Here is a 19,155-nt window from a genome sequence, read left to right as displayed (position 1 = left end):
TCTCCCACCTTCCTATATCCTTCTTTTTCCCATTCATTCTCTGAGCCTCACTTCAGGTATCAACAGTACTGGAAGCTTTCTCCAATGTCCTCTTCCATCCCAGAGCCCTATATTTGCCTGGTTAATTGTCCTCCTCCATGACCCTCTATCTCCAGAATGTCCTGAGAATAACTCCATCACTAGGTTTCTGTATATTTCATAAATGTCTGTTTATTTGTTTGTTTCCCCTACTAGACTGTGAACTTGTCAGAAAGAAGGGATCAAGACTTTTTTTATCCTTGTATCCTCCCATGCATGAATGAATGAATGATTTTTCCAAGACTTGCTTTAGACATACTGCATTTCATTGGTATGGCAGTGAAGTCACTGAGCATTGAGGATTTGGAGAGAGGTGACTAGAAGGGTAGACCACATGAGCCTGTTAAAAGAAAAACTTTCATACAGTTTAAGATCACGATGCTTCATTGATTGATTCATGAATCAGGCAGCACCCCTTTCAGAAAGTAGAAGGGAGCTTCACTGGGGGTGAAAAGGGAGAGCTTGTATAGGGCAAACATGGAAGCTAGTGAGGATGTGTTCTGATTGACTGATATTAAGTTTCCATTGTACATAGAGGGATCTCGCAAAGTGGGGAGCAGTGGGAAGCAGATACACATTGATTAGTATGGTGTGCATATCCATTCTGATAAGCTAACCCTACTGGTTATCACCAGATGTTACTTATCTGCAGTCTTGTGCGATGTGATCCATTTTCACAGAAGACCCCTGCAGGTCCTTTGTTTTTGTCTTCTGGAAAGTCCTATGTTGGAAAGGGGTCCCTTCTGGCAGTGCCTGATACAGGAAGCCATTTTATTTCATGTAGGAATTCTTCAAGATTTTAGGGTTGACTGAAAAATAAGTAAGGCAGCATTCCTTATCTTGTGGTGCCAACAGAGCAGTTTTTGACAGTGACTTATGTGGTGGTTTGAAGTTGTATGTACCCTGGAAAAACGTGTTCTTAAATTGAATCCATTTCTGTAGGTGTGGATCCATTGTAAGTATGATCTTTTGATGAGGCTTCTTCAGTTAAAGTGTGACTCACCTTAATCAGAATGGGTTTTAGTCCTAATACTGGAGTCCTTTATAAACAGAATAAGAGAGGAACAGAAAGCCATGGAAGCAAGAAGCTGAAAGCAAGGAAACCCAGAAGAGAACGAAGAGACTAGCAGATGCCTCCATGTGCCTTGCCATGTGGTAGAGGAGCCAAGGATTGCTGACAGCCAGTCTTTGGGAAAAAAGCATTGCCTTGAGATGCCTTGATTTGGATATTTTCCTGGCCTTTTACTGTAAGCTAATATATTCCTGTGGTTTAAGCCAACCCGTTTCATGGTATCTGCTTTGAGCAGTCTAGGAAACTAAACAACTTGGGAGCCAGAAACAAATTTGTTCAACACTGTGTGGTAAGTGGTACAGTAGAGGCCTCATGTACGAAGTGCTATGAAGGTTGTATTTAATTCTCCTTGAGCAGTGTGGGAAAACTGACTTGTGGATTGGTCTTTAAGAGTATAAAGTTGCATTCTATGTGGAGAAGGGGAAACACATTGCAGAAACCTCATGTACAGAGATGTAGACATGAAGGATTGCTTTTTGATAAGTTGAGATATAGTTTAAGGTTCATGGGAATTGTGGAGTGGGAAAGTGGCAGGAAAGGAGGTTGAATAGGGCCATGTGTGTAGTGCTGTGTCACTGGTCTTTGCCCTGTTGGTTTTAGAAAACCTCTGGAGGTCTTTAAATCATTAGAATGACAGAGATCGATATTATAGAAAGGTAGCTGGCAGCAGTGTGGAGAATGGAATGGATGTGAAAAAACTAAGGAGAATTTACATGGTAGGAGAACCCTGATGAAATATTCTAGATGAATGAGATGAAAGGCCTGGATTAAGGCATTGACAATGGAGAAGTGGAAGAGAAAATAAATTTGCGAGTTTGTGATTGGGGAGTTATAATTCATGAGATTTGCTGACTGGACAGATATATAGCCATTTTAAAAGAGATGGAAGAGAAGAGAATGATGGAGAAAAATTTTAACCTCTAGCCATTGCATGGGAAAGTAGGAAGAAAGCAGTGAGTTTGATTCTGGATATTTGAGAATGGACATTCAAATGGAGATAACTAGAAGACAGTTGGAGATATAACTCCAAAGTTTAGGAGAAAGATGGAGATTTATAGAGTTGCTCATGTATGATTAAGTGAGATTATGCAAGGAGAGCTATCTCAACAGAATGAGAGAGGGCCAAGCAAAGGACTCATGGATACTCCAACAATTAAAGGGTATACTCAAGAAAAGAACTAAGAGAGTAGTAGACAATAATGTCAAATGCCACCTAGAGATGAGGTTGGGGTGAAAAGTAAAATGAGACCATTGGATTTGACCAAGTCAGAGGTATCTCAGTGATAAAAATTTTAATAGTGGCATCAGAAACTTCATTGCAATGACCAAGTGCAGTAGGAATTAATTAGTAGAGGCAATGAGTGTAGACTACCTTTTCTATAAAAAAGTAATTAAAATTGAAAGAATGGAGGAAATAAGAGGTAGATGACAATTGGTAGAGGCAAGGTCCTTATTTTAATATAAGATGTAATTTTAGGAGCGCTCGGTGGTAAAGAGGGAGAGATTAAAGTTCTAAAGTAAAGTAAGTTCCTGAAGGAGATAAGAAGAGGATGAGCCCAAAAGAATAAGGAGAAAAATTTTAAATTCTTCAGAGGCTGAGTAATGGGGGCACAGAGACATGTGCATAGAGATAGGTCTGGAGTGGAGCTGAAGTAGGTTCAGGGAGAATTGCCTTTGAGGATCATCAGGCAAAGTAATCTGTGGAAGGTGGCATCGTTGGTTAGAAGTCTTGGAAAATGGTGACTGCTTGGTACAGCCATTGTAGAGATTGAGAATGAGAGCTAAGGACAAGTAGTGGAGTATTGCCCAACAATAAGGGTCTGCTAAAGTGGAAAGCAAGTAATTCTACCAAGTGGTATAATTACCTACTTACTTTTTCCCATAATGTACTCTCTAGCCTGGAAGCTGGAATAGGTCAAATACAATATGATTATTTATTTATTTTTTATATGGGCAGACACCGGAAATGAACCTGGGTCTCTGGCGTGGTGGGCGAGAACTCTACCACTGAGCCACCATTGCCCACCCGGTTATTTATTTTACCAGTTCTTTTTTTCAAAAGAATTCACTGTAAGATTCTTTTAAATGCATAGCGCTTTGTAATATTTTTAAAATATGATTTAAACATGTATTTTTTCAAGAACATATCTGTTCCACAGCCATTTCAATTTCTCAGAACCTGCCATATCAGTTTTACACATATCAAACATACATACAGAAAGGGAGTTAGAAGAAAGGAACTTACATTTATTATATACATTCCAAGTATATGTCAGGTGCTGTATTGGTTGCAAATGCTTCATTTGATGCTTTTATTCTTCACAACTCAGGTATATTTTTTATTCTCATTTTACAGCTTAATAAACTGAATTTCATGGAGCTTAATCAGCTTGTGCAAAATCACACAGCTGGCAGGTAACTGGTCCAAGATTCGTATTTTGATCTTCCTGATACCAGCATCCATGCTCTTTTATGACCTTCAGTTCTCCATGTAGTCCTATTTCTAATTATATTAATCTAAAAGAGTCAAATATCTTTGCTTTTGAACTTAAGTGATTCTCATCAAATTGTCCTAGGTTCTTTATGACCTTAAATTGTTCTTGTTTTGTATTTAGGCTTTTAAGAATAAGAATCAGACATTTGCCAAACGTGGAAAATTGTTTGATAATTCATTCAATTCACATAGTCATTTTTAATGCTTGCTTGGCATATTTGTCCAACTCAGTATTTTATCTGGGGAGCCCATAGAACTAAGATGACAGATTTATAGAACAGACTTCTAAAGGACTAGATGAAAGTTTAAAATACTTTTCTTTTTAGCTGAAATTACAGTTTCTATCCTAATGACAAATAGAAAAGGAGAAAAATTTTTAAAGTGAAAAATATATAATCACTTATTTTTTGTTTTTTTGGCTTTTAAAAAGCAAATTTATTAAGTTGCACATTTACAGATTTACAGTTCTAAGGCTATAAAAATGTCCAAACTAAGGCATCCAGAGAAGATACCTTGTTTCAAAAAAAGGCCAATCTGGGAAGGCACGTGGCTAGCGCCTGCTGGCCCTGTGGCTTTTGGTTTCAAACATCTTCCCCAGGAGCATTTTCTTTCTGTATCTCCAAAGGTCTCTGGCCATGTGGGCTCTGAAGCTTTTTCCAAAATGCTTACCTCTTAAAGGACTTTAGTAAGCCACACACCTTGAATGGGTAGACACATTTCCATGGAAACCATCTAATCAAAAGGTCCCATCCACACCTGAGTGGGTCACATCTCCATGGAAACAACTTTAAAAAGATCCCACCCAACAATATTGAATCAAGATTAAAGGATATAACTGTTACTAACTGGCATAGTTGCCTGAAGGACTTGTCCAGGGTCAGGTATTGCCCTAGGAGGTCCTGGGCTGGAGCTGCTGAGCAGAACAGCATTATGGGTTATCCCTTTCCCAGAAAGGCTGACAACTTACCCTGAACACAGACTTTTAAACTTTTACTGGATCTGTATGGTCATGGATTGAGTCAGACAAACCTTCATTTTAAATTTAGAAACTATTAATTGCATAATGAGGCAAGAGTTAAAAATATCACAGATGAGTTTTTTCTCCTCTAAGGAGAAAAATGATCGTGGACTGGGGTCTAATATGAGGAAGGAATCTACTAAAATACAATTTTTTAAACATCCGTAAGCATAAGAACAAATTGACAGGCTAAGTAAAATAAATAAAGCAACTGTGTGCCTTTTAGTAAATGTCCTGAACACACAAATCCCAGGAATCCAAAGGATTTTTGCCTCTGATGTTCTGTTTTTCTCTCTTGCCACACTTTCACTTAAATCTTTTTTTTTTTTTAACTTTTTTTATTGTATAGTATAACATATACACAAAGCAAAGAAATATAAAAGCAATAGTATTCAAAGCACTCTTTAAAAAGTCGTTACAGGATAGATCCCAGAGTTTGTCATGGGCTACCGTATGATCCTCTCATATTTTTCCTTCTGGCTGCTTCAGAATATAGGAGGCTAGAGGGCTTAAATACTTTTTTACCATCACAATCGACTTTTTTTTCCGAACAGTAACAAAAATGCAAAAAAGCTATAAATTTCCAAGCACAGCACCACAATTAGTTGTAGAGCATATTTCAGACTCTGACATAGGTTACAATTTTACAATTTTAGGTTTTTACTTCTTGCTACTCTAAAATACTGGATACTAAAAGAGATGCCAATTTAATGAGTCAGCATTCATATTCATTTGCTAAGTCCTGTCTTCTATGTATAATTCTGCCATCATCTTTGATCTTTCCATACCTCTCACTGGGGTTGTTTGGGCTATGGCAATTCGAAATTTTTGATATTGGAACGTTCTGTCACTAATATGGGGTAGGGAGATGAAACTATCTGATGTTCTGGAGAGGCTGGGCTGTGTTTCAGGACTTATCTGGACCAGGGACCCATCTGGAGGTTGTAGGTTTCTGTCAAGTTACTCTAGTGCCTGGAATCCTTGTGGAATCTTATAAATTTCCCTAGGTGTTCTTCAGGATTGGCTGGAATGGTCCTGGATGGGGGTTGGCAGGTTATGATAGGTAGCAAGGTCTACCTGAAGCTTTCCTAGGAGTAACCTCCAAAGTAGCCTCTCAACTCATTTGAACCCTCTCTACTGCTCATACTGTATTAATTACACTTCTTTTCTCCCATCTGGATTCATCCTTGAAAGTCCTCTCCTGTGTCGCCAGGGAGACTCACCCCTGGATGTCATGTCTCACGTAGGAGGAAGGGCAATGATTTCACGTGCAGAGTTGGGGTTAGAGAGACCGAGGCCACATATGTGCAAGTGCAACAACATAGGTCCTCCAGAAGCAACTCTTAGGCATGCCTATAGGTAGTCTAAGCTTCTGTGCTACCTATACAAGCTTCACAGGAGTATACGCCTCATGATCAAGGGCGTGGCTATTGATTTGGGTGTCCCTAAAGTTTAACACAGTATCAGGGGATTCCCTGATGGAAAGGTTTAATAGTTTCATAGTATTTCTCCCCTCCCTCAGGGAATTTTTCCAATACTTAAAATTTTTTTTTTTTTATTTTTTACATGGGCAGGCACTGGGAACTGAACCCAGGTCTCTGGCATGGCAGGTGAGAATTCTGCCACTGAGCCACTGTTGCAACGCCCTTTGTCAATACTTTTTGATTATCTGGTTAATATACTCTAGGATGTTTCCAGGCATTACAATAATCTATGCAGGATTAAAGGATCTCTGGATTAAAGGACCTCTTTCTCATTCTGAGCTCTCTGTGTTTCAGCTGTTCAAATGAGCTATACCAGATAGGTTGAATTAGATTATGCACTACAAAAAAAATTCAGTTCCAGATGAAATAAACCTTTTTTCCGTTGGTCTTATAGAGTATGTGTGGTTCTAAAATATAGACCCTATCTTCCTTACCCCTATGTTCTGATTTACTTTAACCCCAACCTGTTCGGGCTTCATTCTTATCTCTAAATATCAGGTTACATATATAAAACAGCCCCTCAAAATCTGGAAATAATAATCACCACTCCAGACTTAATATGTGTGCTCTAAAAGCTTACAATCTAGGCCCCTGTTTTCTTATAAGCATTTTCTAAAGGTGACCATATTGTTGTTGTTTTTTATTTCTGGCTTATTTTGTCTCACCAAATGTTCCACATGTTCATTCACATTGTCACATGCTTCATGACTTTGTTCCTTTTTGTAGCAGCACAGCCTTCGTTCATAAGTATTCACCATCGTTTGCCATTCTCCTTCTCCATCAGTGTATCTTTCAGCTGTCTGCATTCATCAGGCATCATGTAGAGGGCCCAAAGTCCACAGTCCATCAACATTCTCAATTTTAGATAATTTCATTGTTCCCAAGAGACAGAAAACAAATAAACACACCCTCACCAAATAGGAAATCTAAACCTCCTCTTAACTCTTGTCCCTCACCCCATTATTTACCTCTGCTGTTGCTGTGGTAACGTTGATGGTTTCCTTTTGAGCATAGCTCATAGCATGCAATAGCAGTTTTCCCCCTGTACCCTGGAATTAAACACTCTTTATACAAGAATCATATCTTTGAAGTAATTCTTAGAAGAACTCATTCATATTTCTAGTGTGAGTCAGTGGGACGCTTGGTCTCTACAACCCCTTTCAATCTTGTTCATCTTCAATATGGTAATATTACTTTTAGACCCACTAGAGAATCACCTTTACTCCTATCTATTCCCTTACATTGGAGTTCAACCTCATTAACTAACGGTTCACCCATCTCTAGCTTCTATGTATCTCTAAGTCTCCTGTATTCTGTATTATAAGCCTCTGATTATACCTTTATGCTGGTCATAAAATTGGAATTATACAGTATCTGTCCTTTTGTGTCTGGCTAATTTTTGCTCAGCATTAAGTCCTCAAGGACGTCCAGCTTGTCACGTACTTCAGAATGTCATTTTGTCTCACTGCTGCATAATATTCCATCATATGCATATACCACATTTTGTTGATCCACTCATCTGTTGATGGGCATTTGGTTTGTTTCCATCTTTTGGCGATTGTGAATAATGCTGCTATGAACATCAATGTGCAAATGTCTGTGTTGTTGGTTTCAGAATCACTAATTCTTAAGGATCTCACAAGAAAAAATATTCAAATAATTTGGCTATTTACAATATTTGAAACCAGAAGCCACAGTTCAAAATTGCTATGTTGATTTTTTTTTCAACCTGTAAATGTTTCTCTGAATTCTTGAATCTTCTATCCTGTACCAGTGAAAGACATTTTTCATTAAAGATCTAAGCCATGGCAATGACATATCAAGGTTGTTTGACTGGATAGTCCTTATACACCATTACCAAAGCTACAGAAGGCTTATTTCTAGAACTTGGAACCTTCATGGAAGTGAACCAGTAAGTTTTGAGTTTTGGTGTTGTTGGAAACTGTGCTTCTCTCTGCATCTTTGTTCAGTATTTGAGAGTTCCAATGATTTTGAATTTCATCTGCATTCTGTGACCAGTTGTTAGAAAGAGCAAGAATTTGTAGTTTTTATTAACTTAAGAAGTTAATTAATTTAAGAAGTTATTCTCTGAACCCCATTTTTGCAATGAGTTTAAAGAAGGTAGAGTACCAAAAAGCCAAGTTGAATCTTATGGTGAGTGGATGCCTTGGGAAAGGATAGGCGGTTCTTTGGGACCGTCAGAGTGGATCTGTGGAATTACATTCCATTCTAAAGTAATCAGAACAAATCAGAGAGGTGCTGTTAGACATCCCCCAAATCTTCCTTCAGCCAAATTATACCAACCCATTAAGAATAGATAATTGTTTCCTCCCTATTTATTTAATTTTTTTTCTTGAAGATTTACAGAATTGGAAATTTTACAAACCCCATTGTTGGTTTTTTAAAATTTTTTAGTATCTAGGTGATTAGGATGTACAGAATCTCTTCTGCTTTGTTTTAAGTCTATTCTCTTATCCAGATTCTATAAATTTAAAAGCAACTAATTAATATCTGTGATGAAAATTTCTTATCCTAAGAGTCATGGGGAAAGGGGCACATTTACCTACCTTGAGTTGAACTGTAATTATATGCATATACATTATAGTTTTATTCACATGTAAAGGAAAGAAAAATGCTCAATGTATAGCAAAGGATATTTTTTAAGTATGTAATTTGTGTGACTCTTGTTAAGTGAGTAGGTGATGTTGGACAGAGTTGTAGGAAAAAACTGACTTCCAGCAAGGAATAAGAATCCATACTGAACAGAATAGCAGTGAAGCTGAGAATATGCTCAAAAAGAAGCAAGTCTCAGGAAGTGGTAAAAGGTGGTGGGTCCAGCCATTGAGGAGAATGCTTTGACCTGAAAGGACAAGGTCTTGGGTCCTGAGAGAAATGGACTTCCTTTCTTTACATTGAGGCTTCCGTTCTTTACTTTGGGGCTTCAGTCCACCCTGGATCTGGGAGTAGAAGTAAATTTCCAGGAAGGACTGACTCCAAAATATTGCTGATCAGAGGGAAAATAAAATCATGGAAGGCCTAGGAGATCCTTTTATTGCTTGAAGCCTACTGTTATAATGGAATATTGTGAGGTGATTACGCTTAAAACTTAGCCCTAATGAATGGCATTTGTATTCTCAAGATACCTGTTAGTAAATGTTTTGGTGTATTTGAACGAACTCTCAGACTGTTTCCCACTGCAGAGTACCAGATAGGGGTAGTAGACAAGGGAAAGTAGAATAGTATTCTTCACAGAAGTAAACTTTGGATGCATTTAATTAAGATGTGGTAACAACACCCCTGTGTGAAGGCTTGTGGGGGCTGGCAGAAAGGTATCTTATTTTACCATAGTATTCTGTCCTTATATAAGGTCATTCACAGGACATGGCTGGACTTGGCCCAACTAACTGTAGTAGGTCTAGGATGAGCACAAATCTGAAGTTTATTTGTCTGTTTGGGGAGGAAGCCCAAGATAGTCAATAGATTATAGTATCTGAATGTATGAATTGTCTTGTGTCATAGTTGGAATCCTAAAGATGGGGATAGGACTAAGGTGTAGGTGTTATGTGGCTCTTGTTAAATTTTCTCCTGATATGTTTTGTCTGTGCTGTTGTTAAGTTTTATAAAACTTATTAGAATGTTTTATTCTTTGATATAAGGCAACACCTTAGCTAACTTTTTCACTCATAATTTTTTTAAACAGCAGATAGTTGTTGGCACATACTAAATACAAGCGCATAACAAGATGCTTTTGGTAGAATACAAAGCTAAACAAGATGTAGACCTTATTCTCACGTTGTCTGATCTAATGGGGAAGGGGGATGGAATATAGAATGTGATTGAGAGCTTGCATTCTGCAATCAAACCAGCCTGGATTCAGATCCTGGTAGTGACATGTATCAGATGTCGAACTCTGGAAAAAGCTACGTGATCTCTTTTAAGCTTCATTTTTTTCATCTGTATAATGGTACCTATCTCAGAGAGATACTGCAAAGCCTAATGAGATAATGATTTTAAAGGGCTTCTGGAAGACTCTCCAGAGCGTATTAAGTCTTTTGTGTAAATATTGGCAATACACATTGATGAATAGAATGCTCCCTCTGGGCCCAGGAGACTTATGACTTTACTGGGAGTTCAGTATTAGAGATAGGGCTTGGGGACTTACCTGTATGGAATGCGATCACCCAGGCTATGTGACACTGGATGGCGTTACCAAAGGCAAATACAAGAAACAAAGAGCCAGACACACAGAACCTTGTTTTTTTAACCCATAAAAGTAGACTAACAGTTATGTTTATTTTCTTAGAAGTTTTGTTTGTATTACTTTCTGTAATTCATATATTGAGAGAGTTGAATCAGACTGATTCCGATATAAAGATAATGTAACTCATCAATTGTTATAATACACATTTATTGAGCCTATTATGTATGCTTATCATGGGTTCTAGCACCAGATATAGTTTATCTGTACTGAAAAATGAAACAAAGACTAAGGAACCATCGTGGTGATTGGCTTAAACTTGGAAGTTTGAATGGCTATTTAGGATATTAAGTATAGGTGGCAATCAATATTTAAAGGTTTTCATGCAAAATGAATGAAACTACTAAATAACAATTTGATTAAATATAAAGAAGTCGTGGAGTTGGATTTCCTAAAGTCACTGTGGTATGAAATAAATCATTTACGTAATTATATGTTTAAACAGATCATGGCTACCTTGTGATGTGCTTTTTTTTTTAGATAAATATTGATTTATTTGAAAAATGCAAAAGGTTATATACCCTTTCGATATTATGAGCAGAACATTGATCATTCATTGGTACCTACTGTGTGAGGAGGACCTTTATTGCAATATTGCTAACTAAGTGTACATTGGTCAATCAGGAAATATTTCTCTAAGTTTGCTTTTGTCTGCTGCTAAGCCTCTGGTGATGGGCCTCTGGGGCTCTTGGTTAGTAGTTGGGAAAATTAACTGGACATATAGCCTATGGGGTGTGAAAATAAGTTGGAATCCACCAGTGCCTGTTTCTGTCACTACCTCCAACCATGAAGACCTTCTTCAGAAAGTGATTATTGCTGCTGCAGTTTTTCCTTCCAAATCTCAAGAAAATTCCTCTTTTGGCCAGTTCTAACCTGGAACCACAATGGAAGAGGATTCTGGGAAATGTATTCCCAGCTTTTCCAAGTTCATTTGGTATAAACCATCACAACTGTGTAGGTAAATACATTTCTGTACTTATTCGTTGTGTAGTAAACAGGAGAGACATTTTAGAATAATTTCTACTTAGAAAATAGACTAGTTTAAAAATAAAATTTAACTTGAGTAGATCATTGTTTATGTTTCTATTAAACCATATCTTTGTTTTCAACACCATGAAATAAGTTAAAACAGGAGTAATATAATCTTGACCTCTTTTTGTTGAAAGAAAGTATTCTTTTTAACTTGAAAAGTCAATTCCAATTTCATTGTGCTTAAAAAAAAAAAATTAAAGTGTTCAGTACAGTGCCATCTAGTGACCAATGTTTTACTTACTGGTGAACCACTTCATAAGTTAAAAACTTCACTTTTAATTACCTAACTCATAAGGCATATTTTAAAGGACTCTTTCTAAATATTTGTAAATAATTTAAATGAAAAAAACTGAACTAGGAAAAAGAACAGGAAGAGATTTTATCTGCAGATTTCATTAGATTCAACACATACTTACATAATGAATTTCAGTTTGTCCATTTACTAGACACCATTTGGATCCAGGAGTAGAATCTACTTTGTTTCCTGATCAGTTTCTATGAAAAGAATGAGATTATTTTAGGAATGTGATGAAGTGAAATGAACATAGACTTTAAAATCAGGAAGACATAGATTTGTCTTTTTGGCTTTATTTTTATTATGATCTGGCAGATAATCACTATATGCTAGGTACGCAGGCAATGCTCTGAGCATTTTATATGTACTCACTCATTAAATCTTCATAAAAACTCTATGAGGTGTTTACAAACCAGGAAACCAAAGCACAGAACATTTAAGTGGTGTGGGACTTAATCTGATTGTTTTGGGGAGCTATTTGTGTATTTATCAGTGTCTCTAAAAGAGATTAGACCTTTGCAGGGAAAGTTTGAATTCATGTGTCTTTTCCTACCACCTGGTACAGTCTGGCATGTCTCCAATTCAGCTGATGAATATTTGATTTTTTTCTTTTTGCTTTCATTAAGTAAAAACATGATAGCCACAGTGATGACTTATCAGTGTTTTCTCCATATTTTCTTTAAGAATAAATATATGTGATTAAAGGAAAAGAGCAAAGCACAGTGGTGAAAGCACTAATCTAAGAGTCAGAAACCCTGGGTTCTAGTCTCTGGCCACTTCTAAATTTAATTTTAATCCTAACTATAAATGTACAGAATTCAGAGACACGAGTTGTGTAAGGCTTGTTATAAAACCAAGCTGTCTCCCAACTCTTACCTCCTACTCTCTGGAATTCAGCTCTTATAGATGCTATTTACCTCCATATCTCTGAAGAGCATAGTACTTTTTCTCACTCTTCATAGGCATTATCTTTGTCATCTTTATGATAGAGGAGGTTTTTCTTTCTTATACATCCCCACCCTATGTGTGCAGTCTTCTTCCCTTTTCATTACAATTGTAATTAATTATGACTATGGAAACATTATTCACAGCAGAGCCATATAATTTATAGTTACTTTTCTTTCTAGGACAACATTTTGTTTTCCCTGGTGTAAATAATTGTCTTTTGTATTGTTTGTTGACTAGGTTTTATGTATTCATCACTTGTTCGTCCCCGGATGTCTAAATGTATTGAGGATACTTGATCCAGTTGTTTAGCTCTTCAGGCAAAATATTTTGTCATTTGTAAAATGAAGCTGCTGGATGACAGGAAGACTTAGGCCACTTGAATCTATAAAATGTTATAGTTCTGTGAAATGCACATCTTGGATATTTTGTGCTGATCATGTCATGAGTGGACAGAATTGTCAGTTAGCACACAGCCTTCCTTTCTGACTTGGTTGTTTTTTCTCTGATTAACTGGAGTGTCTCTATTAACTAACAGCAGGGCCTTGGTGTTCGGGGTCTGGTTGGAAATGGAGTCCCATTTATGTGTGACTAAGACTGCTTGTCAGCAAAAGCTCTGTCAAGTATCTGAACTAGAAACACCCTCAGTGCAGTCAGAGAAGCAGAGATTCTTTGATTAGGGAGACTTACTTTAGTTTTTTAACAAGTAGAAGCACTGATTATCTTTTATACTGCCTCAATAAGAAAAAGCAGAGTGAGTAAGGATGGAGGTGAATAGAGCTGAAATAAAGACTGGTATGAAAGATAGATTTAAATCTTGTTAAAAACAAAAATAAAGCAGAAAGAACTCTTATGGTAGCTTCTCACAGATGGTTATAGGAAATGATGTTGAGATTGAAAGCATAAATGATCACATGACTCTTGGTTTCTAGATCTTTGTTTACCTTGGTCGTAGGTAAAAACTGTTGGTATGGTTGTCAGTAGGGTTTGAGATGTTATTTCGGCTAAGTCATTTTTACTTTATGTATGTATAGAGAAAAAACTAGAGGACAGAATGAATATATATTATTTTAATTAATAGAAGGGTTTGCTGCATAACTATCTTAATTGCTGTGCTGGTTTGAAAGGAAGTGTGCCCCCTAAGAAAAGCCATGTTTTAATATAAATCCCATTTCATAAAGGTAGAATAATCTGTATTCAATATTATATGTTTGAAACTGTAATGAGATCATCTCCCTGGATGATGTGATTTAATCAAGAATGGTTGTTAAACTGGATTAGGGGATGCCATGTCTCCACCCATTTGAGTGGGTCTTGATTAGTTTCTGAAGTCCTATAAAAGAGGAAATATTTTAGAGAATGAGAGACTCAGAGAGAGCAGAGAATGCTGCAGCACCACGAAGCAGAGAGTCCACCAGCCAGCGAACCTTGGGGATGAAGAGGAAAAACGCCTCCCAGAAACCATGATCACATGACTCTTGGTTTCTAGATCTTTGTTTACCTTGGTCGTAGGTAAAAACTGTTGGTATGGTTGTCAGGAGAGAAAGCTAGCAGATGATGCTGTATTTGCCATGTGCCCTTCCAGCGGAGAGAGAAGCCCTGACTGTGGTTGCCATGTGCCTTCTCACTTGAGAGAGAAACCCTGAACTTCATTGGCTTTCTTGAACCAAGGTATCTTTCCCTGGATGTCTTTGATTGGACATTTCTGCAGACTTGTTGTGAATGGGACATTTCCTCGGCCTTAGAACTATAAACTAGCAACTCATTAAATTCCCCTTTTTAAAAGCCATTCTGTTTCTGGTATGTTGCATTCCAGCAGCTAGCAAACTAGAACAATTGCTAAATATACAGAAGCTGCCATTCTAGAGGACTAGCACTAGGAGGCCTCAGAGACCATGAATTCTGTGGCCTCATGCTTAGTCATACATCTTTCATGATGCAGTTCAAAAAGAAACCGAGGATAAATAGCCCAGTTGACATGCTGTAAAAACTTCATAAAATTCAGGATTAGATAAACTAGATGAAAAATAGTAATCCTATTTTTTAGAATTATTAGCAAAGTAATCTAAAATATGCAACACTGCTTTTTTATGCACAGTTGTGGCATTGTTTGAAAATAAAATAAGTAAACGTATGTATAACTTTTTTTGGTATTCCAGTTTTTACCTTATGATTACCTTGTGTGTGGATGACTTCAGTGGTCATTTAATTGATAGTACTTTTAATCTCATCTTTCTCTATTTCATTCTATTTATTGAAGTAAGAATCTTTATCAGAAATAGTTTTAGTGATCTGTGACCTTTGGTAGTTTCCTGTCACAGTATTCAAATCCAAGCCTGCCCATCATTTATTCACTCATTCAACAAATATGTATTAAGTGTCTTACTTACCAGACCCTACTGGAGAACTAGACTCTGAGTATCTGTCCTCATGGACTTTAAATTTACACATGCATTTTCTCAGTATTCTTCACAGAGTCTCTGTTACAGCTAAACAAACACAGCTTTCTCCCCTGAATTTTCACTTTTGTAACTTTAAACATAATCAGCCTCTCTGTCATTTCATAATTCTCTTCTTTCATGGCCTGATCTACCTCCGTTACTCTGTGTTTTCCTAGGCATTGTGGTACTTAGTTGACACTATTTCAGTTTTGCTTGTTTTTCTCTTTTAAAATTAAAAATTTTAAATACTAGTTTTTCTGTTGCTTAAGGACAAGGTGGTCTTTTATGACTTTACATTTCTTGTTAGAGCCAAATGTAATATTTTAAAAAATGAAATATTACTTTAATGACTGTAGCACATCCTGTTTTTTGCTTTCCCTGAAACCTGTCACTGCCCCCTTCTCTTCTAACAGAACCCCCACTTTTGTTCAGAAATCTACTCAGTACTAATCCAGATGCTTTGGGAAAGGTAGGCATGGTCAGAAGGTTCCTTTTTTGCTAGTTGGTTGGCTTGAGCATGAGCATATGACACAGTTCTGTCCAGTGAGATATAAAGATAAATCTGATGGGGGGCTTTGGGAAAGGTTTTCCTCCTTAATAAAAAGTTATCATGGAAAGAAAGGGAGCATTTTCTACCACTGTGGGTAGAATTCCACCCATCTTGCAGTCTTGAGGAGCTAGCTCAAAGCACCAGTTGCCCACTAAAGAAGGAAGAGTAGGAAGAGTAGAAAGATATTTCGAAGTTGTAGCTTTGCTGGCATTTTTGAACCATCCTTTCTTGGGGTTTCTTGTTATGTGAAAATAATGAGGCTTGGTTGATCTGGGATTTTCTGTTATGAAACGAAGACATGTAACTCTTCCAAAACCTCCACATCTGAGTTTGGATTTCCCTGATCTCAGCTTCCTTCATGTCTCTTCCTTACCATATTGTGTGGTTGTAATAGAGTATGTATTTGTCAGTAACACCTGCCAACTGTAAGCTTTACGAGGACAGGGACTTTATCTTGTTCACAATTGTGTCCTACTTAGTTTGGTGCCTGATGACTGATAAGTTTTAATCTCTATAATTATTCATATTATCCTGAAAATAGAGATAAGGTGTCTGGGACAAGGACAGATTATTATTTATGGCAATGACCTAAGACAAGAGACTACAAATGTACGACGCTGGATTATCTCCACTGTCTTAGTTTCATTATCTTTCTGAAATGTGACCACATACCTCAGGGAAGATAAATCTCTGTCTATTCAGTTATCATTTAGATTTTAAGATTTATACTTTAACCGGTGACCCAGTAAAATTTTCTGAGAGATCTAACTGTGTAGAAATAAAAAAAAAAAAATCATTTCCTGATAGTTGGCCAGTAGGTGCTTAATTACTATTTGTTAAGTGTTGGTTAAAAGCATAACTCTGACTCTGTGATCTCAACTGGCGCAGGTATCGGGGGTCTTGATGGCGGGGTAAGGGTAAAGTATCACAGTTATCTGAGGGACTTTTTATCTTCCCTCCAGTTTCTGACCTGCTCCTGTTACTGTCATATACCTTAGGGTGTGTGTGTGTGTCCAAAAAGATGAGAACCCTGATAAAGCCTGCCCTGTGCTTGAATCCCTTTTCTGTAGCCTTTCTCATTAAACTTAGTGATGGAACCAGATCCCAAGGCTGCTGTTTCAGTGTATACATCCATCTAACGATTGTCAATTTTGTATTTACTTAGATGGATTTGTTCAAATTTATTAAAGGGGTTTCATAGAGTGTTTCATGCAACTTTAGAGCAAAAATACATGGAACGATGTAATATAAACAACATCAGAACTAAGGAAAAGGTTACAAATAATGTCAATTATAATTTAGATTTGGTTTTGATTTTGTAATATCAACTCATGTAAAATGACAGGTAATGTCACTTATGCTAATGGTTCTTAACATTTTTGAGTCATAAAATCCTTTCATGAATCTGTGGATCATTTTCTGAGAAGACTGAACACACACATTCATACACTCAATTTTACTGTAATTTTGGCCCTGTTCCTCCCCCAGTAGGGGATCTAGGAACATTTTGTTCTCAGAGAAAGTAAAGTACCTGTTTTTTTTTAGGAGGGAAAACATTTTTTTTCTTAGCATTTGGCTCTAAAAATGATTTCTATAGTAAAATATTTCAGACATACAGAAAAATAAGTAGACTAAGCTATTGGGTGCTCATCATGAATTTCGTAACATTTGCTTTTTTATAGTAATAAAACCACACATGTAATAGAAGCCTCTTATTCAGCTCTCTTTGACCTTATTCTCCTCACTTCCTCCCTATAGAAATCACTATCTTAAATTTAGTGTTTATTATTTACACATACATTTTGCATTTTTACTACCTTTTATACATCTGTAGCAATATATATAACATTACTTTGTGATTTCAAACTTTATATAAATGCCATTATACTGTTCATAGGTTTTTGCAGTATGTCTTTTCACCTAGCACGGTTCCTAAGATTTATCTGTCTTTGATACTTGTAGCTGTTGTTGATTCTTTTAAATACGTATAGTATTTTATTATAAAATATGTTACTATATGTTTATCTAATCTCTCATTGATTCATTCTTGGGTAGTTTACAATTTTTTGCTATTACAGGCAATGCTATGACAGACATTCTTGTATACATCTTCTTATGTACATGTGCCAGTTTCTGTAGTACACATACTTAAGAGTGGAAGTGCTTGTAGATATGAGCATCTTCACTTTTGTCACGTATTGCCAAATTGCTCTCCAAAGTGATCAGATCAGTTTAACTTTCTTTGATTACTATGTGACATTTTGGAAGTCTAGTGTAAAGTATCTCATTGTGAATTTGAACATCTTGTGTTTATTTTCTACTCAGGTTTTCTGTTAATTGCCTAATCACATTTTTTGCTTTTTTTTTTTTGATTAGATTGTTTGTGTTCAGTTACTAGTTTTTAAGTGTTCTTCACATACACTGTAGATTAATACTTTGTTAGTCTTATGTGTTATTAATGTCTTCTTCCTGTCCATGGCTTTGCTTTTCATTTTGTTAAAAGAATCTTGTTTCTTGGAATTTTTAAGAAAATTAACATACTAACATTTATCTGTTTTTTGCTTTTTATAATTTCTACTTTTTGTATCTTATTTTTAAAATCCTTCATTATTCCATGGACTTTTTTTTCCTAAAAGTTTTCTATATTCTTTTCACATTTAAATCTTTGGCGTGAAAATTTTTCTCTGTACTTTGAGATAGGTATTTAATTTTATTTCCATTTGGATAATCTGAGTCTCAGCATCATTTATTCAATAATTCTTCCTTTTTTCCCACGGATTTGCAGTGCTACCACTATCATATATCAAGTTTCCAAACATATCTGGGTCTTTTATTAGGGTTTTCTTGTTTTAATTTGTTTATACCATTTTATTTATCATGGTTCCATATAAGTCTTAACATTTAGGAAGGCAAGTTGCCTAACTTTGTTTTCTTCTTCCAATTTGTCAAGTGTTTTCGTATACTTTTTTTTCTTGTTAATTTCAGGATCAGCTTAAGTTCCTTGAAAGACCTTGTAGGAATTTAGGATCATATTGAATCTATCGATTAATTTAGGAATATTTACTAAGCCTTCTATCCACAAGCATGGTTTATTTCTCTATTTATTCAGGACTGTAGTTTTCTCCATATAAAGCCCTTGAAGATTTTTTGTTATATTTATTCTTAGAATCTGTGTAGTTTTTGTTGCTGTTAAAATTGTTTTTCCTGATGAATATGCAACTATGTGATGTTATTAAGAATTACTGATTGTACATGTAGAATGGAATGATTTCTAATTGTTTTGTTAATTCTTTTTTTAATTAATAAAAAAATTGTTTTTCCTATTAAAATTACAAAGTGGTTAATTTTGATTTATAGAAATAATATTAATTTTTGGTTTTGGTCCTATACCTATCAACATTGCTGAACTTTCTTATTAGTTCTAATAGTTTTTCTTCATAATTCTTGTCTCTGTAAACAATTTCACATGAAAATAAGGACAGCTTTGT

At 36.2% G+C, this 19,155-nt stretch overlaps 1 protein-coding gene across 31 annotated transcripts in view; it reads left to right on the top strand.

Moving 5' to 3' along the window:
- Window positions 1-19,155, top strand: part of LOC143660720 (uncharacterized) — a 298,041-nt gene that overhangs the window by 30,439 nt on the left and 248,447 nt on the right. For 10 of the 31 annotated variants that reach the window (XR_013164287.1, XR_013164392.1, XR_013164409.1 and 7 more), the window contains one exon: window positions 1-19,155. This exon is cut by the window's left edge; it is cut by the window's right edge. The exons of 18 other annotated variants lie outside the window; for them this stretch is intronic. The gene's annotated coding sequence lies outside the window, so the exon portion shown is untranslated. 3 more of the 31 variants (XR_013164295.1, XR_013164261.1, XR_013164443.1) reach the window with 3 other exon arrangements.

The sequence above is a fragment of the Tamandua tetradactyla genome, chromosome 1 (assembly GCF_023851605.1).
Source record: "Tamandua tetradactyla isolate mTamTet1 chromosome 1, mTamTet1.pri, whole genome shotgun sequence".
NCBI classification, from domain to species: Eukaryota; Metazoa; Chordata; class Mammalia; order Pilosa; family Myrmecophagidae; genus Tamandua; species Tamandua tetradactyla.
This window is presented reverse-complemented; position numbering and strand designations above follow the sequence as displayed.